Genomic DNA, 8169 nt, shown 5'->3' on the forward strand with positions numbered 1-8169 from the left:
TCTGTTGGGCCGCCAAGCCCTGGCCCCAAAGTTTAATTTTGGTATTCCCTGGGGACTTCGTTGCTTTGTTCCTGTTACATGCCTTAGTGTTTTGCCTCTGTATGGCAGGATCAGAAAGGCAGAACTCCCACACTGTGTCTCCAGTGTTGTCCCCTGTAGGGCTATGGGTCAGTGAGGGATGTCATGTCTCACAGGGGGGCTGGCCATGTGGACTGGCTGCTCTGAACAGGAATATGGTCCTCGAGGCTTGGTGGGCCAGGATATGTTCCACTCTCTCTTCTTCCCCCTTCATTTGCTCCCATGTGCTCTGATCAGACACGTCCCTGTCCCGGAGCTGCAGAGTCAGTGCTGTCCTCTAAAGTAAATTCTTCTGGGGGGAGTGGAGGCAGACATTCTTTACCAGTTCAGCTAACTTATTGTTTGGTTTTGAGACTTGAAGGGTTATTTGTGGTTTAAAGATGATCTCAGGGCCATCGTTTCCGGGGCTTGTCCAGCCTCCAAGGATGCACCCTTCATACATTCTAGGAGGATTTGTAATTCTGTTCTACATTGCACCACCTGTTGATGTCTCTTCCCGTCGGGAAAATGCACCTATGACTGAACACCTACAGTAGCCATCTCTGCAAGGTGTCAGAGCCCTCCCATTTCCACGGGATCACTGGTTTCCAGTATGACTTGTTCGCTTCAGTTCTAAGAAGGTGCCCACTTGGCTACCAGGGCGTCCTTTCTAGATACTGTCTGCTCCCACCAGCCCTTCTGGATCCAACGCTTAGAGGCCACCCATCACCTCAACCAGAGATGATTCTCTCCACCTCTCTTGGGCAAGCACTTTGTATTACGCATCTGTGCACCCTGAACAGTTGGCACAGTGAGAAGAGGCGCTGCGGAGCCTCCTGTGGCATCATCCTCTGCTCTGAATTGCCACTCAGAAGGGGGAGGGATAACCCCCAAGGCCCACTGTGAAATCTGAGTGGGCTCCAGGAGGGCAGGGAGGGCCCCAGTGGAGACAGGGCCACCAGGCTCGTGCACCATCACGTCCTTAATTACAAGGCATGCAATATGTGAACCTGCAAGGCTTACAGCACAGGGTGTTAGGTAATGCGGGTCTGATGTTCCAACCCACCAAGCAGTCAAAGCATTGTGACAGACTTGCCTTTGAGGGTGCCGGAGAGTAAACTCTGTCTCTCCGAAGGACGTTGTCCTCATCTACCCTGACATCATGACAGAGTTGCACCGTGAGCTCTCTCTGCTCACAGAAAGTTCTGTACAGCTAAAAACAAACACCAAGTGAAGCCCCGACTGTGGGGTGTGTGGTTGCCTTTTCAACAATGCCTCTTGTTGTCGTCGTGGTTGTAGGCCGGCATGGAATCCGCTCCGACGCACCATTACCCGATACACAACAGAACAAAACAAGGCCGTCCTACACCAGCCCCATGACAAGTTTGCTTGTGATCCAGAGGGTCTTCTGCTATTCAGAAATAAATCGCCAGGTTTTTCTTCCTAATCTGTCTTGGGCTGGAAGCCCCACTAATGGGCAGGTGGTGGCTGTGCTTGAGAGATATTGACCAGGAATCCAACCTGGTCTCTCTCATGGATTGAATTGTGCCCCCCTGTGTTAGTCTGGGTAGATGAGAGAAACAAATCCATAGAAACTCATATGTGTATAAGAAAGAGGTTTATATAAACTTTATATAAAGGGTAATTGTACATTAGCACCCCGACACAGTCCAGTCCAAGCCCATAAGTCCGATATCAATCTACGAGGTCCTCCTCAGATGCAGAAAACACATGCAATGATGCTGAGTGCAGGATGATCACAGGCCAGTGGGTGGGAAGTCTTTGGATCCAGTGTCATTGTCCGCATCTTAGCGCTGGCAGGTGCTCCACGCGGCTTCTCCAAAACCCAGGGCTGTATTAGGGTAGGTCCCTGTGGCTTCTTCTCAGGGATGTCTTGCAGGGAGTCAGCCTTGTCAGTAGAGTCTCTCTCTCACCTCCAAGAAGGAAACCCAGGAATTCCCAGAATTCTCAGGAGAAGGCCATGCCCACACAGAGGCCTCATTGGCTACGATCCAATTGACAGATTAGACTCTGCCGCTTCACTCTTAATCCTACCAAGTCCCAAATTGATACCAGATTATGAAACTACCCCAAATATGTGTCTACTTATCTGGACATGATTTGGCAGTTATGTGATTATTTAATTTGGCACTTACATAATTATGTAATGACCTCCTTCACCCCCACCCCATGATGTGATCAGCCTATCAGTTGTAAGGAAATTGAGGTGGGATGCAACACCCTTGCCCAGGTCATAGCCCTGATTGAGTGTAACAGAAATTTCCCTGGGGAGTGGCCTGCATCACCATCATCTTACAGGACATACCTAACAGGAGAGAGATGATGTGAGGGCGGTCTGGCTGCAAATCTGTCACCCCATTGATCTCCAGGATGGATTCAACTGACCTGGCTGCCTAGGCAGGTGTGCCCTTCCTCCCCCACCGCTCCATGTGGGTCCCTCCCAAATTTGTGCACTCAGTTGAAGAGGACGACCTTCCCTGATAGAAGGAAGACCATCCTTCAGTCAAGAGCATACAAGTCGCTGTGCCCTCCAGCTAGAACCTCCAAAGAAGCTCTCCAGGAGAGAGAAGCAAGCAGAGAAGAGGGCTGTACCATCGCCAGAAAGAAAGAGCTGAGAGCAGGACACATCATCTGGATCCAAGGCCCCTGAGCTGGGAAACTCCTAGACCCAGGGAAAGATTGATGGCAAGGGCTTTCCTCCAGAACCACAGACAGAGAGAAACCCTGCCCTGGGAGCTGGTGCCCTCGCCTTCTAGTTCCCTAATCCAGTTCTATTCATTGGCGCCAACCACTTGTGGTTTTTCCTTATCGCACCTCGGCATCAAAGCCACCACTTGTCAATCCGTTTGTCACCTGGGGGCTTGCATATTGCTATGATGCCGAAGGCGAAAGAAGCAGCCTGAGCAATGACTCTTTTTCTCCCTCTACTTCTTTGATTGCTATGTGTTTACATACAGTTTTTGCCAGTCCGTCATTTCAAGGAGATACAACTTATTGACAGCTATTTTACTCATTGGCTCTGCAGTCCATAAACCAAAAATCAGCACTCCTTAAGCAACAAGTCCTGCTTTCCCCACTGTCTCCCTTTCTTGGCATCCGCTACATTTGCACATTTGCCCTCCCTTGTGTGTATGTGTATATGTGTGTGTGTGTACATATGAAGTCCTATCTACTCATATTTGTCCTTCTGTGATTGTTTTTTTCATTCAACCAGAGGTCTTCAAGCTCCATGCATACTGTGGCAGGTCCCAAGACTTCGCTTCTCCTAATGGCATGTTTCACATTTCAGTGCAATACATGCAAAAATCATGGACTCGGGTAATATTTTGTGATGTGTATTTTTAGCACATTTTAGTTATCCACTCTTCTGTTGATGGACATTTAGGTTGTTCACAACTTCTGGCTTCTGTGAGTAGTGTCATGACATGGATGTGCAAGTTCGTTTGCGTCTCTGCTTTCAACGCTTTGGGATGTATGCCTAGGAATGGAATTGCTGAGTCCCGTGGTAGACAGGAAAAGACAACACACATATGTGACACCTCATAAAACTAAAAAAAAAAAGCCCTTGTGCTTCTAAAAAGACTACAAAAATTGGGAAAAACAAGCTACCAACTGGGAGAAGATGTTCAGCAACCTGTGTCTACTAAGAACCTAGTGGCCAACATTTACGAAAAACTTTGGCAGCTTAACAGAAAGACAGACAACCTAGTCATAAAATGGGTAAAAGATTTGAATGGACAGTCACCAAAGTGGGCATTTAACTGGCCACCAAACACAGGAAAAGACACTCAGGATCATTGGTCATCCAACTCCCAAACCCAAGCTCACTGCCACTGAGTCGGGGCCGACTCTCGCAACCTTATGGGACAGGGAAGAACTGCCCCTGTGAGTTGACCACACTGTAATGCTATGGGAGTGGAAAGCTCATCGTTCTTCTGTGGAGCGGCTGGTGGTTTCAAACTGCTGATCTTGCAGTTCAGCAGCCCAACTTATATAGCCAGTATGCTGCCAGGGCTGCTCCTTCATGAGCTACACAGAGAGGCCAATCAAACCACAATCAGATACCACGTCCCTCCCTCTAGGATGGCTAAGGTAAAAACCAAGCTAAGCAAACGGAGAGGATGTGGGGAAATTGCACCCGTTTGTTGGTGGGCATGCAAAATGGTAGAGTCACCATGGAAACCAGTGTGGTGGCTCCTGAAAAACTAAACAGAGAGCCACTTTCAAAAAGGGTAGTAAAAACACATATGACAAAAGATTCGCCAATTCAATGGCTGTTGCATGTGGCGCAGTGGCATGGATTGCATCCCTCATGTTCAACAGCCACATTTATAGACCCTCTCTTCCAAATCCCCCTCGCCCCCAAGATCACTGGCCCTTTCCACATGCCTTATTCATAACACGCCCCCCTCTATCCCAGTTTTAAAAGCAAACCAATAAAATAGTTGTTGAGTTCGTTGCATATTGTGTATCAGGGCAGAGTTGTGCCCCATGGGTTTTTGATGACTGACTTTTCAAGTAGACACCCCCCGACCCCCACCCCCGCAAGGCCTGCCTTTCCAGAAGCCTCTGGTAGATTGAAAGTGCCCATCTTTCAGTTAGCAGAGGAGCACAGTCAGAGATTCTATAATCCAATTTCCAAACAAAGAGCAGACCAGGCGCCCTGCAGTAGATTGTGACCTCTGGAGACACTAGGTAGGTCTGAAAGGCAGATGGCAAGACCTTTCTTTCCAGGTGTCTCTGGGTAGCTTTGAATTCCTAACCTTGCAGTTAACCATTTAATTAGCCTCAACTGCCCATTTGACGGTCATTCCCTCGGGTCTTTCTTGCTGTCCAATTATGAAAAGAACATCATCACCATCTCCAGACCCACCACCTCCCACCCTGCGCATTGTGGGATCCTGCCGCTAAGTGAAGTTGTGCTGGGTTGTGTTTTTCAAGCAAACAGATGGCTGACTGTGGTATAAACTAGGAGCATCCTCCACGTGGCTGCCAGGCTCAAGAATGAGCACACAGGCTGGACGACAGGCAGACTGCAGCCCTGTCCAGGGCCTAGCACTTGGGAGTCTTTAAATGCAAATTTCCCCTGTGGCTGCCCTGGCCTCTTCCACAGGGTGGCAGCTGCTCTGGGAAAGATGAGATTTAAATTGGTAATACAGCTCAATACCCAATTGGACTTTGACCTTGTGCCACATTCCACTGGCCCATGTTCCCTGACCAGTCACCCCCCTTCTGCTCAATTGTTCCCCTCGTCTCTGCCCGCTATCTAACGCAGTCAGCAGGCTGTCACCGGCGGCTGTGCCTCCCTGGCTGCCTTCCACCTGGCTAGCCCAGAAAACCTTGGAAATCAAACCGCTTCTCCTCGCCAGCCTCTCTTGCCACTTCTGGGCCAAGGGCAAGACAAGAGTGGCCCTGGCTGGGCCTGCTTGTCAGCCATGGGAAGCGACAAGTGCTCCCCAGCATGCCACTTGCAGTGCATTCTTGGTTACCACAGCGATCCCCACACGAGAGCTGGAATGGCCAGTGAGGGCCGCCAGGCCTCAAGGTCCAAGACTGCAGCACACGGCTAGCATTTAGTCACTCCGGGGCCTCCGCTGCCCCAGCACTCTCCGCTTCTGCTTTTGTTCACTTCTTCTGTCTGCCAAGTCTTCCATGGTCCCTGACGTCTGCTCTTGCTCTAAGGGCTTGGGAAACCATCCTCTCCTCGTGGGGCACCTAGACTCTCCTGCAGCCTTCAGTCTGTCTCTCCCCCCTTCAGTTCCTGGTTGAAACCAAGTAGCTGAGACGTTTACTCACACGCTGATGGCCTTTGTTGGCTAGTGGTTTCAGTCTGATCTCCCCAAGAAGGCTCCCTGGGAGCTAAGAGTGACTTACAATTAGCACTAGTAAGTCTATTGGATGGATTCCTGGGTGGGAGGGGGGGGGCGCTAGGTTAAAGCATTTGGCTGCGACCTAACAGGTTAGCAGTTCAAACCCACCAGCCACTCCCTGGGAAAAAGATGTGGCCATGGGCTTTCTTGGAGACTTACAGCCTTGGAACCTTTGCAGGGCAGTTCTCATTCCTAGGGTGCCACGCTGAGTTGGAATTAGCTGAGCAGCAGTGGGTTGGGGTTGGATTAGTTTAGTTGCTGGCGTGAAGGAGTTCTGTTTGGACTGCTCATTGGAAGTGACTAGACAGCAGCTGGTTGGTGGGTGGGCCAGGACTGAGGTGGTAACTGAAGGATGGCATGGATGTCTCGGGTGATAGCAACTTCTTCATAGGCCCAGGATCCCTTCCCAAGAAGAGAGCTCTTCTTTCCATTGACTTCCAGTCAGACCAACACTTGGGTGGAAACTCTACTTCCACTTCCTCTCGGGAACAGAGAGAAATCAGGAAATGTTTTGCCCCAGAGCTGTCTCTGAGCCAGAACAACTGGACTCCCCCAAGGTGGGGGGCATTAGTGAGGGTGGGGGGCATATCCCTTGCCCTTTTCAACCTAGTTGGGATGATACGGGTGCCCTCATGAAGCTTTGCTTCACAGTCCTGCAGTGGTGTGTTCAGACCAAGAGGAAGAGAGTACAAGAGAGATCAAGGCAGGCTGTTTGAATCACAAGGCACCTAGACTCCAAAATCCCAAATGTGTCTTGTCAACAACAATGAAATAACCAAAATTAGGGGGTGGCGGGAAAGAGGACCCCAATGAGCACTGTTCTGTTATGTGTGGAGTGTGCATGAGCTGGAGTGGGCTTGACGCAAATTGGATTGGTTTTTCAGCATGGCATCTGAGTCTTTTGGCCACTCTGATACTGTCTTGGTCTTTGTGGTAGTTCTATAATCATTGGTCAATTTGAGAGGTTTAGGAGTGAAGGGGTGGAGTCTGCCTGTCAATCAGGTCATACCCAATGAGGCCTCTGTGTGGGCATGGCCTTCTCCTGAGGGTTCTGGGAACCAGATATCAAAGAACAAAAAATCGTATCATTGTGAACGAGGAGGAGTGCAGATTGGGGACCCAAAGACCATCTGTAGGCAAATGGACAGCCCCTTACAGAAGGGTCTCGGGGAGGAGATGAGCCAATCAGGGGGCAGTGTAGCAACAATGAAACATACAACTTTTCTCTAATTCTTAAATGCTTCCTCCCCCTCACTGTCATGATCCCAATTCTACCTTACAAATCTGGCTAGATTAGAGGATGTACACTGGTACAGGTAGGAACTGGAAACACAGGGAATCTAGGACAGATGATCCCATCAGGAGCAGTGGTGAGAGTAGTGATACCAGGTGGGTGGAGTAGAAAGGGGAAACCAATGACAATGATCTACATATAACCTCCTCCCTGGGGGACAGACAACAGAAAAGTTGGTGAAGGGAAGTGGGTGAAGATATGACAAAATAATAATTTATAAATTATCAAGGGTTCATGACGGAGGGGGAGTAGGAAAATGAGGAGCTGATGCCAGGGGCTCAAGTAGAAAGCAAATGTTTTGAGAATGATGATGGCAACAAATGTACAGATGTGTTTGACACATGGATGGATGTATAGATTGCGATAAGAGTTGTACAAGCCCCCAAAATTATTTTTTTTAATTATCAAGGGTTCGTGAAAGAGGGAGGGAGGGTGGGGCAGGGAGGGAGGCAAATGAGGAGCCAATACGAAGGACTCAAGTAGAAAGAAAACGTTTTGAGAATGATGATTGCAACAAATGTACAAATGTGCTTGACACAATGGACGGATGTATGGATTGTGATAACAGTTTTACAAGCCCCCAATAAAATGATTTTTTAAAGAAATAAATAAATAGTTCCAAGTCTATCTGGTATTCTGATTCAAAGTAGATGAATCTCTTTCTGTTAAATAATGAGCAGGATCTGTTATCACCCCTCAGCCTAATCCCCTTTTCTTGCAGGGATCCATACCCCAGGACCCACTTACCTAGCACTTATACCCGGTTAGTCCCCAGCATTCGTATCTGAAAGGCATGCATCCTACAAGGCCCCATTGGTCCCACCCGGTGTGGCGCCCTGTCCTAGCTAATAACACAGACATAGGCAACACAAGGACATCACAGGACATATGCGGAAGGAAGAAGTGAACTTGACGTATGTGCAGAGG

This window comes from Tenrec ecaudatus, chromosome 15, assembly GCF_050624435.1.
Source record: "Tenrec ecaudatus isolate mTenEca1 chromosome 15, mTenEca1.hap1, whole genome shotgun sequence".
NCBI classification, from domain to species: Eukaryota; Metazoa; Chordata; class Mammalia; order Afrosoricida; family Tenrecidae; genus Tenrec; species Tenrec ecaudatus.